Source organism: Monodelphis domestica, chromosome 1 (assembly GCF_027887165.1).
Source record: "Monodelphis domestica isolate mMonDom1 chromosome 1, mMonDom1.pri, whole genome shotgun sequence".
NCBI classification, from domain to species: Eukaryota; Metazoa; Chordata; class Mammalia; order Didelphimorphia; family Didelphidae; genus Monodelphis; species Monodelphis domestica.
This window is the reverse complement of record NC_077227.1, coordinates 222,006,526-222,026,453: the sequence shown is the minus strand read 5'-3', so window position 1 is coordinate 222,026,453 and position 19,928 is coordinate 222,006,526. Positions and strand designations below refer to the sequence as shown.

The following is a 19,928-nucleotide window of genomic DNA, read 5'->3' as shown; positions in this document are numbered from 1 at the left end:
ATTGCCCCATAGTCCAAGCTATATTTATTATCATTATAGTCAATTCATAAAGACAAAGTAATAATGGTGCTCTAGATAGCAATATAAGTCATTTGCCATCCCTATCCTAACAAAGAGCTAGGTTCTCCTTTTGGCTATGCAACTACTGGTAAAACCTTGAGCAAATCATTTAACCTTTCTTGTCTTCAAGTCTCTTCATCTGTGAAATGAAGCTAATACTGAAGATCCTATCTATTTACGCAGGAGTTCAGGACTTCAACCTGGCCTGCCTCCATTTCTGCCATTTAATTTCTTTTTCAAACCTTGCCCTTCTCTCTGTTGACTCCTGAACATTAGGCTCCTTATTTACACTCTTCTCTTATTCTTTTTCAGACCTATTGTCTATATCCTTCTTCTAAGATTCAAGTAAGAGATCTGGGTGGCTTGAATTTAGATGTGTGAGTTATCATTGCATCTCTCTGTTTGAACATAAATTTATAGAGGAAATAGGGAATCCTTCCCCCCCACTGCCATGGTTTCATATTACTTGTTTCAAACTGTGAAGTAATAGCAAAAAAGAATGGGGACTAGCCTCAAGAATTAATTGACACACAGACTTCCAGTTAAACATGGCAGCAGTCTAGACGCAAGACATCCTCTCAACACCCACTGATATAGACTACCTCAAAAGACTAAAAAAAAAAATTCATGAGAATGAAGGGACTCTACAGTAGGGTACAGCATTAAAGGTATGTGGGATTTGGGCATTTCCACACTATAAGGGAGTGAAAAAGCTCCCACCAAAACACAAATTGGTCTACCCTCCCCCACCCCACCTACAGAGCCAGAGTCAGAGTCAGCATGTGCCAGAATCAGTGAGTAAATGAGGGGAACCTCTAGAGTGAGTAAGGGGCACCTCTAGATCCTTGGGAGCTGACTAATACCACAAAAGACCTACTCCTGAGAGCAGCTATACCTGAAACCTGAGCAGGCTGAAGAGCACATATGGGTTCTTGTGGGAAGATAGCACAGAGAAGGGCAGCAAACAGCAGAAGCTACAGAGATTTGAGAGCTTGCCTCAGGAAAAAATCCTTGCTCCTTAACTCCATACACAGAGAGCCTGTCCATCTCACTCAGATTTCTGACTAAAAAGGGAAGGAAAAACATCCACAATGATTTCAAATTATGCCCAAGAACAACAACCTCCCTCCACCAAGAAAAACAAAAACAATGGGTTTACCCTGGAAAATTTTTATGGAGGAAAAGCCCAGGCTACAGAAGAAATAAAGGAGGAAATTCAAATAATTGCATCAAAATCTTCCCCCCAAAATGGAAATTGTCCACAAGCTCTTGAAGAATTTAAATTGGAGATTCTCAAAAAGATGGAAGCCTTCTGGCAATAAAAGTAGGAAATAGTTCAAAGAGAAAATAACACTTTAAAGGACAAGAATTCCCAATTGGAGAAACAGCTGGAAGCCACAAAAAGCAGGATAGATCAAACCAAAAAGGGAAAACCAGTCTTTGAAGACCAGAATTAGGCAACTGGAAGACAATGACCTTTCAAAACAGCAAGAATTAATAAAGCAAAGTCAAAATACTGACAAAATAGAAGAAAATATAAAATACCTCACTGAGAAGATAACAGATCAGGAAAACAGAGCAAGGAGAGACTATTTGAGAATCATTGGTCTACCTGAAAATCCAGAAATAAACAGAAATCTTGACATCATACTACAAGAAATCATTCAAGAAAACTGCCCTAATGTTCTTGAATAAGGGGGCAAAATAGACATTGAAAGAGTTTATAGAACACCCTTTAAGAAATTTATAAAGAAAAATGCCCAGAATTTTTTAAAGTAGAAGATAACATACAAATTGAAAGAATTCATTAATCACTACTTATAAGAGATGCCAATACAAAACCTCAGAGAACCATTACAGCTAAGTTTTCTAGTCTCCATTATGAGCAACTAAAAGGAAGCAGTATAATATTGTGGAGATACAATAAGGATAACAGAAGATTTAGTAGCTTCTACATTAAAGCAATGAAAGCAATGTAATACAACATTTTGAATAGTAAAAGAGCTGTATTTATAACCAAGAATAAGATGCCCAGGAGAGTCGAGTATCATCATACAAGAGGAGAAATGGTTATTTAAAGAAATAAAAAGACTTTAAAATATTCTTTAAGAAAAGATCAGAACTGAGTGGAGAATGTAATATACAAGAATGAGAAGAAAAATAATATGAAAGTTAAGCTTCATAGATATGATAAATATCTAGAGAAGATAATATGAAGACAGAAGAAAACATACTTTTTTTCTTAGTGACACATGGTACTTTTAAAAAAATTAGCCATATTTTAAGATAAAATTTTATAATTAAATGAAAAGTAGAAATATAAAATACATCATTTTCAGATCAAAATGCAATAAACTGCAAGGGATCACAGATTAAAAATTAACTGGGAAATAAATAAAACAATCTTGAGGAATGAGTGGGTTAAAGACTAAGACATAGAAATAATAAATAATTTAAGAGAATTTTTAAAATGAGGCAACATATATAAACTTATGGATAGCAAAACCAATAATTATAGGAAAATTTAAAATTCTAAATGCTCTATAAGATAGAGAAAAAACAAATCAAGTAATTGTGTATGCAATTATAAAAATTAGAAGAATACATTAACAATCTCCAATCAAAAACCAAATTGGTAATCCTAAAAAAATTAAAAAAGCACATTGGTTTTATGAAAAAACAATAATAATAAAATAAATGAACTATGAATTAATATGATTTTAAAAGGAGAGAAAACTAAATCATTAGCACCAAAAATGAAAAGGTAAAAATTAATACTAATAAAGATGAAATCAAAACAATTATTAGAAGCTATTTTGCCTAATTATATGGTGACAAATTTAATAATTTAAGTGAAATTGATTAATAGTTATAAAAATATTAATTCTCTTTAATAACAGAGGAGGAAATAGAATGTTAAATAAACCTATTTTAGAAAAATATATTAAACATTTCATAAAAAATCCCAAGAAAAAAGCATCAGGACCAAATGGATTTATAAGTGAATTTTGCCAAACATTTAAAGATCACCTAATTCCAACATTAAATCAATTATTGAGAACAATTTTTAAAGGAGTTCTATCAATCTCCTTTTAAGAAACAAATATGATGGTGATACCTAAACCAAAAAGAGCAAAAACAGAAAGGAAATGATAGGCAAATTTGATCAATGAATAAAAATGCCAAAATTCTAAATAAAATATTATCTAGGATACTACAATAACATATCACAAAGATTTTGCATTTGGACCAAATAGGATTTATACCAGTATACAGAAGTGTATTAATAAAAGGAAAACTGTTAACATAATTATATAAAAATGAAAAAAATCATATTATTACATCAATAATGCAGAAAATATCTTTTATAAAATATAATACTCCTTCCTATTTAAAAATCATTTGAAAATATTGGTCTAAATGGATTTTTTCTTAGATTAATAAGAAGTATATATTTAAAGCTATATGCAAACATTATCTATAATGAGGATAACTTAGAAGTCTTCCTTATAAGATCAGGAGTAAAACAGGATGCCCATTTTCACTAATATTATTTAAAATTATACTGGAAATGATAGCAAATAAGAGAGAAAATATAAATTAAAAGTATCAGAATGTGCAAAGAAGTAAGAAAACTCTTTTTGCAGTTAATATGAGGATATATATATATATATATAATCTTAGAAATTCAATTAAAATTAATTGAAACTGTTAGTAATTTTAGCAGAGTAGCAGGATATAAATAAACCCACATAAGAATTTCTTCACATCACTAACAATATCCTGCAAAACATTAAAATAAGAGATAATACACTTAAATTAATTATAGATAGAATAAATTTCCTAGGAATGTATCTTCCAAAACAAATGCAGAACATGGTTATAAAACATTTTTATACACATTCAGTTAGATTTGAACAATTGGAGATATATTAACTATTCATGGATGAACAAAACCAATACAATTTAAATGATAATTCTACCTAAACTAATCCACTTATTCAATTCCATCTCAATCATATTACCAAAAAATATTTAACTGGAAAAAATAATAATAAAATTAATTTATAAAAACAAAAGTTAAAAATATTGAAGCAAATGTTTTAAACGTTGAACAAAGAAGTGTAACAGTCCCAGATATCAAACAATATTATAAAGGGATAATTATCTAAATTATCTGATTCTGACTAAAAAATAGGAAAGTAAATCTGTAGCAGTCCACACCTATCTATGGTCAAGGGAAATAGTTAAAATGTAAAGATTGTCTTAGGAGAGTGCATGCTTAGTCCTGCGCATGGCAAGTAAAGCCTTTGACCCTTGATCCCAGCGTCCCCCAGGTTTAGGTGCGAAATCAGGTTTCTTTGTGCTCACCTGGCTGAGACAAATCACACCTATACCTTGTCATAATTTACAATTAACCAATGACAACCCACTATGTATTCATCCATATGTATTGTGTACATTTGCATCTCAATAATAATAAATAGGAGCGTCCACAGAGAGAGAGACAGCTCTCTTTACCTTATCACCCCTCACCTGTCTCTGTCTTTCCTGGAGCTTGGCCTCCTCCCTCTCTATCTCTCTCTCTCTTCCTGAAAGACCTTTCCTCCTCAATCTCTTATCCTCAAGTGGTTCATGCTTAGAGTACAAGCTCTAAGGAACCAGTGATTTCTTTCTTGATCTCCTCTCCTCAAGCCAGACTGATCCATACCTGAAGCCCAAGCTGTAAGGGATCCTGGCTTTTCTTTCAGCTAATCTCCATGTTCATTGCTTACTCCCGTATGTTAGTTTGAAGCTACTTAACTGGTTCATGTCCTAGTGAAAGCTAAGTAGCTGAGCTTATTCTGTGGAGCTCGATTATTATAAATATTGAGTGTGTGTCTGCCTTCTTATCCATCTCCTTGGTTTCAGTCCTTTCCCCAAGGTCAACCTTTTATCTTTCCTTTCATGGGAAGGCTGCGGGCCAGCCCCCTACTCCCACAAAATCTATGAAAATAGGCATACAACAAAAAGTTGTAAAAGTATTATAGTAAGTTTGAGTTTGACAAAATCCAAATTTTTGAACAGAGTTAACTATTTGAAAAAAAAATTGTTGGGAAAACTAGAACACAGTTTAGCAGAATCTAGATATAGACAAATTTCTCAAACACTATACCAAAATGAGATTAAAATTCATACATGATGGAAGTATAAAGGAAGCTATTATAAACAAATTAAAAGAGCAAGTAATATTACTTATAAGGTTTATAAATAGGGGAAGAATTTGTGAATAAATAAGAGATAAAAAAGTATTTTTATATGCAGCATAAATAATTCTGAAAACACTGAATAAAAGTTTTTATACAAATAAAGCAAATATAGCCAGAAACTGAAGGAAAATAATAAGTTGGCATGGTAGGAAGAATAAGCAGTTTAATATATAGAGGTACCATCTAAAATATATAGAAAAATTTGTCAAATATATATGTATATAAGCCATTCCTCAACTGATAGATAGTCAAAAGATATGAATACACAGTTTTTTAATTAAGACAAAAAATTATATATATACATGTGTGTGTGTATATATATATATATATATGTACATATATATATATATATATAGTACCTATCAGATCATCGGTTAAATTGATGAAAGGGCAAAATGGCAAATGTTAGAGGGAACTTGGAAAAATAGGTACACTCATACATTATTGATGGAATTGTGAAGTGATCTAAGTATTTTGGAAAGCAATCAGGAATTATACTCAAAGAGTTATAAAACTGTATATGCCTTTTGACCCTGTATTGCCTACTACCAAGTTCATTTCCTAAGATGATCAAGGAACAAAAGAAACTATATGATCTAAAATATTTATAGAAGCTCTTTATGTGGTGGCAAGGAACTGGAAAATGAAGGGACATTTGTCAACTGGAAAATGGCCAAAGAAGTTGTGCTATGTGATTATAATGGAATATTATTTTGCTATTTTGCTCTCTCCATTTCTCTCTATTTCTCTCTTTCTCTCTCTTTCTTCACCTCTATCTCTTCTCTCTCTCATACACACACACACACACACACACACACACACAAACACAAACCTGGGAAGACTTATATGATATGAAGTGATGCAAAGTGAAAGTGAGCAGAAACAGGATTGTACACAATAACAACAATAATGTGTGGCAATCGGCTGTGAATGACTTAACTAGGCAAGAATCTAGGACATCTCCAAGGGACTAATGATGAAAAAATATATCCACCACCATAGAAGGAACAAAGTCCAAATGCAGATTGCAATATACCATTCTTCATTTTATTTCCTTTATGTATATTTTTCCTGTGTAAGCAATATTTGTCTCATTTCACAACATGAGAAACAAGGAAATATGTTATATATGTAAAATCTATATTGTACTACCTCTCTTCTTTGGAAGAGGGGAGTTTTGGGAGGAATTGGGGACAGAATTAGACAGATTTTTGGAAATAACTAATAAGAGAAAGTTCTCTTAGATAAGCACATTCATTACAACATTACATATTTATAACAAATTATATGTATTCTATTAGTGTTATACACACACACACACACACACATATATATATATATGTATATATATATATATATTTATATATATATAAATGGTAACAAAAACAGAAAGAAAATCTTAGATCATAGACTCCAGGTTAAGAAATCGTGTGTGAGAAGTCTGGTGCTACCTGGGAATTTCTCTTCTCTTACTACAAGCCCAGACTATTATTCAAACTTGGGAGAAGATTATTTTTAGATAGATTTTTCATCTTCTTTATGTTAGAATGCAGTTTTCTTGGATTTCTTTGCCCAGAATCTGTCTCTTTTATCTAGGAGGCTGAGGTTCAAGATTTCTCATCTTTCAAACCATCAAATGAATGAAAAGTCTTTTACTAAGTAGTTGCTCTAAACCAAGTAGTATATTAATCACTGAAGATACAAATAGAAGAGCAAAGATAGCCCTTGACCTCAAGGAGAATATATTTTATGAGGTAGACCATACACAAAGGTCATTGTTTACTAGGGAAGGGTGCTTTCATTTAAAATTTTACAAGGATAAGAGTAGGGTGATATGGTAGCAGAGGATAAATTTTTAAGTATATTTCCCAGTGTTGAGAACAATTAAAAAAGAAACAAACAAAAACTTATAAGAATTTAGAAGGGATATATATTTTTTTAACTATGGGAAGAAGAAAAGCAATGAGATTACATTCTGCTCCTCAATTGAGCAGGAAGAAGAAAATCCCTGTTTGGAACCAGTGGGTGGTGGGACAAATGAACCATTCGCTAGGGCTGAGAAAGAGGGGGGAAAGGTAGTGAGTGATGTTCATATTATTGAAAGATGGTGTCATTGCCTCTCCAAGACTGAGGTCAATAATTCTCTTCTCAAGTAATATCGATGTACAGCTAGGAGAATCATTAAATGCCATTTAGATCAACTCTTTCATTTTAAGGATGTTACTGAAGCTCAGAGAAGTCAAGACTTCTCCCAAGTCATGCAAGGAACAAGTGGCAAAACCAGGATTTAAACACTACTTTTGATTTGAAATTTGATGCTCTTTCTTTAGTACCATAATGCCTATCTGTAAACTTGAGTGATTTGATGATGAGAGTTTAAAGGGTCCAGGAAATACAGAAACTTTGTTACTTTATTTGTGTTTAAATCAGGACTAATTGTCCATCCAGGAAAACAACAACAACAACAACAACAATCTTTCACTTTTATATTTTAAATCCATTTCAATATCCATCTCCTTAACAAATTACTCTTCTAAATTTACTGTTCTCATAATATTGGTCTCATGAAATCTTGCCTGTATTTATGAGAAGGGAAAAGACTAGTTTGGATGCTTAATAATACTTGAAAATTCAGGATAGAAGAATTAAATTGCTATCATTTAGCACTGTTGCATAAGGAAACCAAGGCAAGAATTAATTATTAATCTCCCTTGTTTACTACCTAATGAACACATTTCCTGCACTTGGGTTGAGGGAGAAAAGGGGTCACTTTGTCTCTGTTTTGTAAATATTTTAAAATGCAATGTCCATACACATTTTGCTTCTTCAATTATTTTTCCTTTACACTGACAATCCATCTAACACTATTTAATGGCCTCTCCTAGAGCACTTCATGATTCAGAGTCTTCCAGCTGTGACAAATCAAAAGGCACCTATGTATTCTTTGGGGTTTTTATTTGCAAAAATGTCAAAAATTCAATTTGGTTTTTGATTTTGAAGCACATAAATCTTCACAACCTTTTATGCATCAATTAACTGGTAAAAGTTGAATGTGTCATTTAGGCCTTTTAGTCTTTTCTTTTGTTTTGTTTTAGTTTAGTTTTGCTTTGTTTAATCTCTTTTCTGTTTTCACATTGAGATGAATTTTAAAAGGCTTCTATGCAGGCCTTCCTTTCAAGACAGAATTTCACATAGACAGGAGTTTACCTGGAATCATTTAAAGCTGGAAACACTTCAGCCATCAAGCATGATCTGAATAAGATTGTGTGAGTAACCTCTGGAGTCAAGACAAAATCAAGTCAAAAACAATTTACTGTGAACTAGGCACTATGCTAAGTGTTGGAGAGACAAAGAAATGCAAGCAAAAATCTTTGTCCTCAAGGATCTCACAGTCTAACAAGGGTCTCAACATACAAACAACAATATACATATAAAATAAATAACAGTAAACTAAAGATAATCACAGGAAGAAGGAACTAAAAATAAAAAGAATTGGGGGAAAAAAAGGACCCAACACTCCCTGCTCTGAAAGAGCTCACATTCTAGAAAGGGAGACAAAATGTAAATACTATCTCTTCTAGTCTCTATCTCTCTACCTTCATCTCTATCTCCCAATTTTTATTTATTATGCATACATACAAGATATGATCAGATTAATTAATTTCTACTCATTCAACTCCAAACTCCACTTAGCTATCAAAGTGATCTTAAAATAGGTCTGACATCTCAAACTCCTTAATCAATAAAATTCAGTGGTTCCCTGTCAGCTCCACTATCAGCTATAAAGTTCTCTATTGGCCATTCAAAGCCCTTCATATTCTGTCTACCCCACTTTCTAGGCTTCTCACACCTTCCACTCATTACCTTCATGATTCCATTTACTCTTCCATCTAGTCATATACCTTCCTTGTTTTACTTCAAACAAGTTATATGTTCTCCAAACTATAGTAATTTTCACTGGCCTCCTCCTATGCAATATCTGTTTCTCCTTATCTCTATTTCTGGCTTCTCTTACTTTCTTCTACAGGAAGACTTTCCTTATCCATCTTAATTCTAGTTCAGTCCTTTGTTGATCATTTCCGATTTATCCTGTATGTAGCTTTTTCTTAGTTATTTATACAGTTTATACAGTTATTTTCAAGCCAGGAATTTGTGAGCTCCCCAAGAGTAAGGACTGACTTTTGTCTTTCCTTTCATTCCCAGCCCTTTGTCCAGTACCTTGTACATAGTAGCAACTTAATAAATATTTGATTGGCTCAGAGGGAAGACACTGGAATTAAGAGGGACCAGAAAAGACTTTTTGTCAAAGGAAGATTTTTATTTGAGATATGAAAAAAGTCAGGAAAGTAAAGGGATAGAGATGAAGAGGGAGAATATTCTGGACAGATGGGATATCCAGTAAAAAAATAAGTCAGGAAATAATGTCTTATGAAGCCTTAAAAGCAAAAAATTAGTGAGATGGAAGAATGTCTTTTTTATGACCCTTATGGCTACTAGTAGCCATATTCTGTTCTTTTAAAGTTGTAGTCCTTAGTTTTGAATATCTCAGAATATCTTTACCTGAAGGAATTCGGAGGATTATCTAATATAACTCCTGATTCCTCCCCCTACTTTAAAAAAATATAAAAACAATGGAGCATAGAGGAAGTTTAAGATACTTGGCCCTGATGACATAGGCAGTTAGTGCCACAATTAGGGATAAGACTGAGAAGGTTAAATGTTGAATTGGGGGATGTTCTGCTATACCAAGCTTTCCTCCACACCCTCAGTTATCTTTGTGATAAATGGTAGTGAGGGGCAGGGGGAGGAAACTTTTATCATTTTAAAGATCAGGATTGAATCCCAATTCTACTTCCCTCCAGAGTGACCTTGAGTCAGCCACTTCCACTTTCTTAAACTGCTTCTTCACCAGCAAAATGAAGGGAATAAGCTTCGTTATCTGCAAGACTTCTTTTCAGAGCTAAATCCAATGACCTAACTTTATAACCAATGGATCATATTAATTGTCTATGGAATTTCCGGTACATTTAACTAGATCTCTACCTTGAAAGTAGCCAGAAACCATATGGTAAATCAAATTGATCTAGAATGAAAGTGTCTTTGCTCTTTTACAAGATAAAAGATATCCTTTTGAATAACCATTAGTTCTGAACAAAATGATGGCTATTTCTTTGCATAGAATAGGATGATGGCTGATGTTTGGATTTCTTCCCTCAAATTCATCAGTTGCACTTAAATCATTTGTGAAGGCTGCCCTGAGTTCCTCTTTGTCATTTGCTGACTTCCCATTCTCATTCTTTAACTTTGGGAGCCAAATTTCCACTTAATCTATTATTCCTGGACCTTAGACATGGTAATTAACCCCGGGGATGGAACTTAGTCAAAAATGCTTTCTGAAAACAGTGCTGCATTAGGAAAAAATTTTAATTGTGTTCAGCAACATTTCTTAATTTAATCTATAAGGTTATAGTATCTTCCCTATCAATCAATAACCATTTAATTTCTAGATGAAGGTTGAAATGATTTCTTCTGACTGACTTGGCAGGAGGACATATAGTTGGCCTCTAGCTCACCTTGAAAGTTCCTTATCCAAAATACTTTGGGTTTTAAGGAAGTGGTGTGGCTTTGTAAAAGTGGGTCAAGGTATTCAGAATTGGTAGGCAAGGCAAGTAACATGACATATTTCCTTCTATGACATGGTTTGAGGCTTAGCTCTTATATCAAGCAAGTTGAACATAGGACTACAAAAAGAAAGATTAGGAGCTTGGGAGGGGAAAGGATAAATTTCTTCCACCTCTTATGTTGTAAATCATATAACATGTTTTTGGCTCATAATTTTAAGACAGGGCTTTTTAACCTGGGGTTTGAGAAGGTTATTTAATTCTCTTTATAATTACTTTTTAACACAACTTATTCTGTGTATTTTACTTCATGCTTTTAAAAATATTATTCTGATGAGGGATTTATAATATTATAGGTGTCACCAGACTGCCAAAGAGGTTTATAACAACAGCAGCAGCAACAACAGCAACAGCAACAGCAAAGATTAAAATCTCTTACTTTAGGGATTCATTGAATCATAAAATGATGAGAGGAATGTTAAGAACCTTAAAGATCTTAGGGCAGACCTCAGGGACATTATAAAACCTCATTTTAAAGGGGAAGGGGAAGTGATTTGCCATGGATAACGCCATTAATATGTGTTTATATCTTATAGAATTTTGTTCCATCTTTCATTTTATTCTTTACAATAAATGAGCATTCTTTTTCTATCATCCCCTTCCCAATTTAAAAGAAAAATAAAAGTCAAGTAGCAAATTTGCCTAGCCATAGAAAGCAAATTTCCACATTGTCCATGTCTAAAAATATAGATCTTACTCTACATCCTGTGTGTTTGGGGTGGGGGAGAGGTGTCACAGGGATAGCATAACTCACCTTGATTATTGCTTTTATTAGTCTCTTCAAAAGCTGGTGTCCTTCCAATGTTATTTCTGAATTAATTGTTCTCTTTACTCTGCTCACTCCCCTCTGCATCAGTTCATACATCTCTTACATTATTTCTTAAACCACAAAAGTAGTTCATAACATTCACATAGTACCACGTTTTTAGCAGCTCCCTAATTGTTGGGCACCCATTATACAAATATAACTGTTCTAAATATTTTATATGTGCAATTATTGTTCAGCTTTCTTTGATTTCTGAGGGATACAAGTATAGTTGAAATATTTCTGGCTTAAATGGCATAAAAAGTTTAGTGACTTTTGGGGAATACTTCCAAATTGTTTTTCAGAATGGTTGGATCAATTTATAACTCTACCAACAGTACATTAATGTGCCTGTTTAAAGCACAGGCTTTGGAGCTGAAAGGGATATTATTGATCACCTAGTTTAACCCTCTCATTTTAATAATAACAATAACCACAATAATAATAGCGTCTAACATTGATATATTGCGTATTATGTCCCAGTCATTGCCCTAAGTGCTTTATAAACATTATCTTATCTGATCCTTACAACAATCCTGGGAGGCTATTATTATTTCCATTTTGTTGTTGTTGCTCAGTCATTTTCAGTCATGCCTGACTCTTCCTGACCCCATTTGGGGTTTTCTTGGGAAAGATACTGGAGTGGCTTTCCATTTCCTTTTCCAGCTCATTTTACAGATGAGGAACACAATTCATAGAAAAAGAACACAGGAATAAAGCACCTAAAGAGCAAATGTATTGATTTTGGTACACGTTGTTTAGCAAAACATCATCAGAGGATAGAGGTACACAAGGTCAGATGAGCTAAATAATATTCAATGAACATTTTCACTATTTAGGGTTTTCTTGGCAAAGATACTGGAGAAGTTTGCCATTTCTTTCTTTAATTCATTTTTTGTCGAGGAGAAACTGAGGTAAACAGAGTGAAGTGACTTGCCTAGGGTCACACAGCTAATACATGTCTGAGGTCAAATTTGAACTCAACCGTACCTGACTAGGTCCAGTGCTCTACTCACTCTTGTTTTTCACTACCTCACAACAAAGACATGCTTCAAACTCTGGCCCCAGGTTTAATATTCTTTCTACTATACCTTACTACTTTCCCTAAATCTGAAGTCCATTATAACCTTAGGATATAAGCATCCCCGAGAAATAGATACCTGACAGGAGCCACCATGGACCCTAAGCTCCCATTTCTGGTATATATATTCCCAAAGGTCAAAGTTTATGTGAAAATCTGAGTGAATTTCTTTTTTCTTTTTTCCAGGCATCTGGATCATTCCCTTTAAACCCTGCTCTGGGCTCATTTTTAATTCTCACCCTCCTCTCAGCCATTTTTAAAACTCCTGCCTCATTAATATGCAGATTACAATGGCTATTCTTTAGAAAGGGTATCATCTGAGCATTTATCATTCAATCCAATGACTGGAGGAGAGTTGAAAAGCAAAGCTTGTGCAACACCATTCATAGATAAAGAACACAGGAATAAAACAACTGAAGGACAAATCTGTTGATTTCAGTACATGTTGTTTAGCAAAGCATCACCAGAGGCAATAGGTACACAAGGTCAGATCAGCATCAGAAGTGCGAAATAATATTCATTTACCATCTTCACCAAAATAAAAAGGATAGCACAGGGAATTCGTGATTCTGAATGTCAGACAATTTGAATAGTATGATTTTTTTTGACCCACCATTTAAGGCAAAGACTTATTCTAGCAGATAATAGAAACTGGATGAATTAGAAGGCTATAGCTGGGTACAGAAAGATGAGGAACCTTTTAAAGACTAATACATGAAACAGACAGTTCAATGCAGATAAATGCAGAATAATGATGCCTTTGATGGGTCTTTATCACAGAAGGCCATGTTCGTCATAAATTATGAGCAATAAAAAAAGGAATTTCAGAGTCAAAAGACAACTCTGTTTGCTTCATTAATGAGTGATGAGTTGGAGAAAGACAAAAAACAAATAGGAAGACATAAGATAATGACTTCTTTGATGAGTCTATCAGCTGTCTCTGTGCCATATAAAATGTCTGCATTATAAAAAGTGAAAGACTATGGAAAAAATAAAGAGAAGCCTTAGACTAATAAAATATGGTAATGTATTGGCATAACTCTCTTGAAACCCCTCCACACCCCCTGCAAAAATAAAGGAAAGAAACAATAGATATGTGAAGAACATACATAGTTCTGGTTTGGTTAATGATTTGCTGAAGTCCAATCCAAACATTAACCTTTTTCAGAATTTCCTGGTCCAAAAATGTATCTACAGAATATATAGTAGAAGGATTTTGAGCTCATTCATAAGTATTTGGAGAGACACAGAATAACATATTTTGAGAAATATATAAACAAAGTAGGTATGCTTCAGTTTATAGAGCACCAAACTTGAGCCCAGAATCCCTGACGTTGAATATTATCTCAGGTACTGCCTAGCAGTGTAACACTAAGCAAATCACCTAAGTGCTCTGTGCTTCAGTTTCCTCATCTGTAAAATGGCAGGAAGAAAGCTAATAAGCATTTATTAAGCACTTACTTCCAGCCAGGCACTATGCTAAGTGCTGATGATATAAATACAAGACAATGAAGAGAGCCCCTGTCCTTAAAGAGCTTACAATCTAATGAGACAAGAAAACGCACAAAAGGGAGTTGAAAAAGATGGTTTAGAATGAAGGTAGAATGGACATCTAGGTGGCCCAATGGATATGAGGAAGATCTGTCTTCCTGAGCTTAAATCTGGCTGCAGATACTTACCAGCTGTGTGACCCTGGACAAGTCATTTAGCCCTGTTTGCCTCAGTTTCCTCATCTGTAAAATTATCTGGAGAATGAAATGGCAAATCTCAATTTATTTGCCAAGAAAATCCAAGTTGGGTCATGAAGAGTTGGATATGACTTAAAAATGACTGAATACCAGCAGAATGAAGTTATCTGGTGCAGATTAAAGAAGATGGATGATTTTGAAATCCAGAATTCAAGAATAGTTTAAGAAGAAAATTACAACTAGCTAGAATCTCTCTAAAGACATGGAAACCTTGGGAGGAACTGCCCAGAAGAAGGGGGTAGGTCTTGTGAAGAGATATTTCAGGTCAAATTGATATCATGATAGATGTTACAAGCTGAGAAACCCCCCAGATTCTGAGGGAAGTTCCAGAATAAGGTAACAGCAGAAGCATGGTTTTGAAGTCTAAAAGTCAAAAAAGGAACTGGGAAGGAAAAGGAGACAAGGATAAAATAGCAATAAAATAATACCAACTTTATAATGTTTTTGTAAGGATTAATAATATACAACTAATATATTACAAAACTTAAAGTGCTAATTATTATCATAATCATCAAATAAGTATGCCCCTAAAAGTTGTATAAAAATGAAATCATCCAAATGCAGAGAAATTAAATTAATTTTATAGTCCATTCTACCAAGCATTTGATATCTCTCACAAAACAGAATTTTATTTTATTATTATTTTTTTAAACCCTTACCTTCTGTCTTGGAGTCAATACTGTGTATTGGTTCCAAGGAAGAAGAGTGGTCAGGGCTAGGCAATGGGGGTCAAGTGACTTGCCCAGGGTCACACAGCTAGGAAGTGTTTGAGGCCAGATTGGAACCTAGGACCTCCTGTCTGTCTCTAGGCTTGGCTCTCAAGCCACTGAGCCACCCAGATGCCCCCATTTTATTATTTTCACTGAATTTAAAGTTATAATAATTGGCATATATAAATATTGGCAATAATCACTAGAATAGGATTGATTTTAAAAGACATATCACCTACCACTAGTTAGATTCTCTGGCACACTATTCTGGCTATTTAAAAGGTTGACATTAGGTGGATGATGTTAACTGTCAAAGGATTTAAAGCAAATAGTTCCCTGGCATTTTGGGATCCATAAAGCAATTTAAAACCATGAACCTATATAAAAACAAGGGGTGAGGTGAATGTGTTAGCAGGAGCATATCATCTAGATCAACTTTCTCATTTTATGAATAAGGAAATTGAGGCCCCCAAATATGAAATTACTTTTTAATAGATGTGAATAACTGAGAGAGTTAAATGTACATAAACCGGTTATCTATATTTTTCTCCAAAAACTAGAAACAACACAAATGGTGATTAATCATTGATTATGTTTACATGTTTTCATTAAAAGAAAATGCTGCTTAAAGCAGGATTTTTAAAAATGTTTGGTTATTCTATATTGTTTTTGTATCACCTAGATTTCTCCATATATCTTTCCCCCTCCCTATTCTTAAAGACTCATACCTTATAAAAATAATAACAATAAAAGCAATGAAGAATAAAATGATAGTATTAAGATTGAAAACATGACATCAAAAGAAAGTTCAGTAAAGCCAATAAACATAAAAAATCTTTTCTTTTTAATGCTTAACTCCTATGGACCCTGGACACTATAAAGGAGTAGGGGAGCATTTTAGATGATAGATAGATAGATAGATAGATAGATAGATAGATAGATAGATAGATAGATAGATAGATAGATAGATAAATGGATGGGTGGATGGATCCATGGATACATGGATGGATGCATGAATGGATAGATGAATCGACACAGATAGACATGCAGACACACAGACTGACAATAAGAGAGATCTATATGTGTATCTAAATTTATAGATATCTCTATCTATAGATATATCACTTTTAAGACCAAGCGTGTTCTTTATATTTTGAACCATTAAGTTTTGATTGTTTTGTGGTTTTCATTTCTCTCATTTTCAGTGCTCTAATCATTGTGCATATTGTTTTCCTGGCTCTGTTTAAAGCAGAATTTTAAGATATATGACAGAACACTAGACTGAGAGTCGAGAGACTTGGACCATTAATTTTGTAATATTGGGCAAGTAACTTCAGCTCTCTTGGTTTTAATTTTCTCATTTGTCAAATGATGGGGTTGGATTAGATAATCTTTATGTGCCTCCCAATTCCTGAATTTCATAATTATAAGCAACAAATCTAGGCACAGATGGCCATCTTGTTTATCTTCTTTATTTGTTTTCTCTTGCTAGTTAACATCCTTGGGTTGTCAACTGATTTTATAGTTCTATTCCTAGAGTCTAGGGGTTTTCCAGGTTGCTTTCATTATATGCAGCAGTGTTTCTGTGTTTAGAACAGCATTGAGTTAAAAACAACAACCACCACCACAACAAATATGTAAAAATAAAACTCCCTGTGTAGGCTTTTATACTCGTATTTTTTATGAAAATAAAACTGGGCTTTTACAATCCTAGCTTTAACAATGCTATACAAACTAACTTTCCACACAAGCTTTTTGTTCTTTTCATGATCAAAAAAATTAAGGCTGCTCCTGCTAACACATTCACCTCACCCCTTGTTTTTATATAGGTTCATGGTTTTAAATTGCTTTATGGATCCCAAAATGCCTAGGGCATGCTTTCTTCCATGGGAAGCTAGGTGATGAAGTGCCTAGAGCTCTAAGCCTGAAGTTACAAAGGCCAGAGCTCATATCTAGTCTCTAACACTTTTCAGCTGTGTGACTCTGGGAAATTAACTTCACCTCTGTCTGCCTCAGTTTCTTCAATTGCAAAATGTTGATAATAATAGTATCACATCCCAGGGTTATTGTGAGGATCAAATGAGATATTTGTAAAGTGCTTAATAGATGTGCCTGGCACTTATTAGATACTTAATAAAATAAATTATTGTTCCCTTGTCCTCCTACTGCCAATTTTAACATGACTTTTATTTCAGGAAAGAAATATCTTTGGGGTTCCTTAACTCTCCAATAACTTGATTAATTTAGACACTCCCCACTCCCTTATAATAGTCTGTCTATAGTGTGTGGTCTTCACCTGCTTCCCAAATGTTTCTTAATTCTACAAAGGTTGGTTGTTAAAAATGAGTTCTAAACGTAGTCCCTTTTTTCTTCTGAACTGTGGAAACTTGAACAGAACAGCACAAAAAAAGAAAGAAAACAATTATATGGTCATATTCTCAGAAGGGAATAGCTGCCCTTTAAAAAAGGAGCAATTACTTGCCACAAGAGACCTCTTGAGTTTCCTTGGAGGTTTGATACATTCATTTAAGCTTATGGGAGTGTCTACACTATACCTATTGATGTCATAAAGGAGTTGGTCTTGTGGGAAATATGATTGGTATGAGAACTTCAAGGAACTCATATAAAGAAACTGGGTTTTTTTAGCCTAAAGAAGAGAAGACTTAGGGAGATCATGATAGCTATTTTCTAGTCTATGAATAGCTATCCCATGGAAACAGGATTTGATTTTTCTATGGAATATAGAGGGCTGAATGAAGTGAAAGTTTCTGAGAAATAGGTTTTCACTGGATATAATAAAGTATTTCCTTAACAATTGGATTTTTTAAAAAACTTCCTCAAGAACCAAGTCAACATGCATTTATTAAGCCATGGACCATGCATTGTACTAAGTTTTGGGGATAGAAAGAAAGGCAAAAATGAAAAGAACCCTGAACCTTAAGACTACACTTTAATAGGAGGGAGACAATGTACAATTATTTTCATATATGATATATGTATAAAGGAAACTGGAGGTAAGCAAAGCAATGAGTTTACTGTCCCTGGAAATCTTCAAACAAAAGCGAATAAACAGTTTCTAGTGATATTGAATTGATTCCTGTTCAGATATGGTTTGGATGAGATAAAATGGAAACCTTCCATCTCATAGGTTTCTAATGCTGTAACTCCATTCTATGTTATTTATAGATGGACACATGGGTTACCCTCCCACCATTACTTTCATGAAGTGCTAGTAATTTTTGCCTGGAATTTCTGTTCCTCCATTCATGTAAGTAGTCTGTCATCTTTATCTTACCTCAACTCATCCCATCTATTCTACTTTAATGGTATTTTTCTCCTGGTACTGTAGACAATTTCCTCTTTATTTTTGCTGCTTTTTCAAGGACACCTATCTGTTTCTTATATCACTCCATTATTTCTTTTGATTACCTGTGGCTTTTTTTCTGGAACCTTTGAGACAGTCTCTTTCCTAAAGATTGATCACACCAAAAGTCCAGTCACAGAGGAAAGCACTGAACAAGTGAACTCTGACCACCAATTAATTTCTGATAAGTTTCTAATCATCTGAAGTCTGATATTTGATTTCTTTTTATTTGAGTCTGATAAAATATGAGAAACTATGGGAGTCAAATCCAATCTTTTATTCTTCTGAGATCCACTGTTCTTCAATTAGTCAATCTTCTAAACTATTTCTTTTTTACTTTCTTGTTGCCTTCCTTTTAACTATCACAGTATTCAGAAACAGTAATTCATTCTTTCCACTTATTTTTGAACATGAAGAGGGGAAGAGACTAGAGATAAAACTCTATTTATATGTTCTCATTTGTGAGTTATTTCCTTTAAAAATATAGGTCCTTAGCCTTTTTTGTTTCATGGACTATATTGGCAATCTAATGAAGACAAGGAACCCTTTCTCATAACAATGTTTTTATGTGCATAACATAAAATATGTAGTATTATAAAAGAAATCAGTTTTATTAAAATAAAAATGCATTTTCCCCTTGGAATTTATTCCCTGCTCTAAAGGATGTTCAGGCTCTGAAATTATCTTTAGAATGAGTATATTCCTGCTGCTAGTCATATATCAGAAGGAGGCCAAATAGAGAAAGTCCCATGTATAGCATAATATTCAGAACAGCTCATTTTATAGTACCAAAATACAGGAAACTACATAGATGACCATCTTTTGAGTAATACTTAAATAAATTATGATGCAAGAAAATGACTATCAAAATTCCATCAGAAATAATGAATATGAAAAGTCCAAAGAAACATAGCAAAATTTATCAGAAACACTACAAAGTGAAGTAAGGATAATCAGGAAAACATTATACACAAGAACTCCAACAATACAAATAGAAAGAATGACAAAAACGAAACCAAAAGCTATGTAATTATAACATAAAGTTTGACCCTGCAGAAGGAGTTCAAAAATATTCTTTCTTCCTCTCTCTTCAAATTATTTTTAAAGTGCTTATTGACCTCAAATCTCAGTTCATTCCATGTTGATTACAGCTAGGTTCTGCTTAGTACAAATAATTAATCTCTTAAAATGGTCATATTATTTGAATTCACACTGTAGATTTCCATTGAA

The 19,928-nt window shown here is 33.6% G+C and overlaps 1 long non-coding RNA gene across 1 annotated transcript in view; it reads left to right on the top strand.

Moving 5' to 3' along the window:
* Positions 1 to 18,860, top strand: part of LOC130456292 (uncharacterized) — a 167,192-nt gene extending 148,332 nt beyond the window's left edge. The window contains exon 5 of the long non-coding RNA XR_008914919.1: positions 18,521 to 18,860. This is a non-coding gene — a long non-coding RNA (uncharacterized LOC130456292). The remainder of the gene's footprint in view (positions 1 to 18,520) is intronic.
* The last annotated feature ends 1,068 nt before the right edge of the window (positions 18,861 to 19,928 follow it).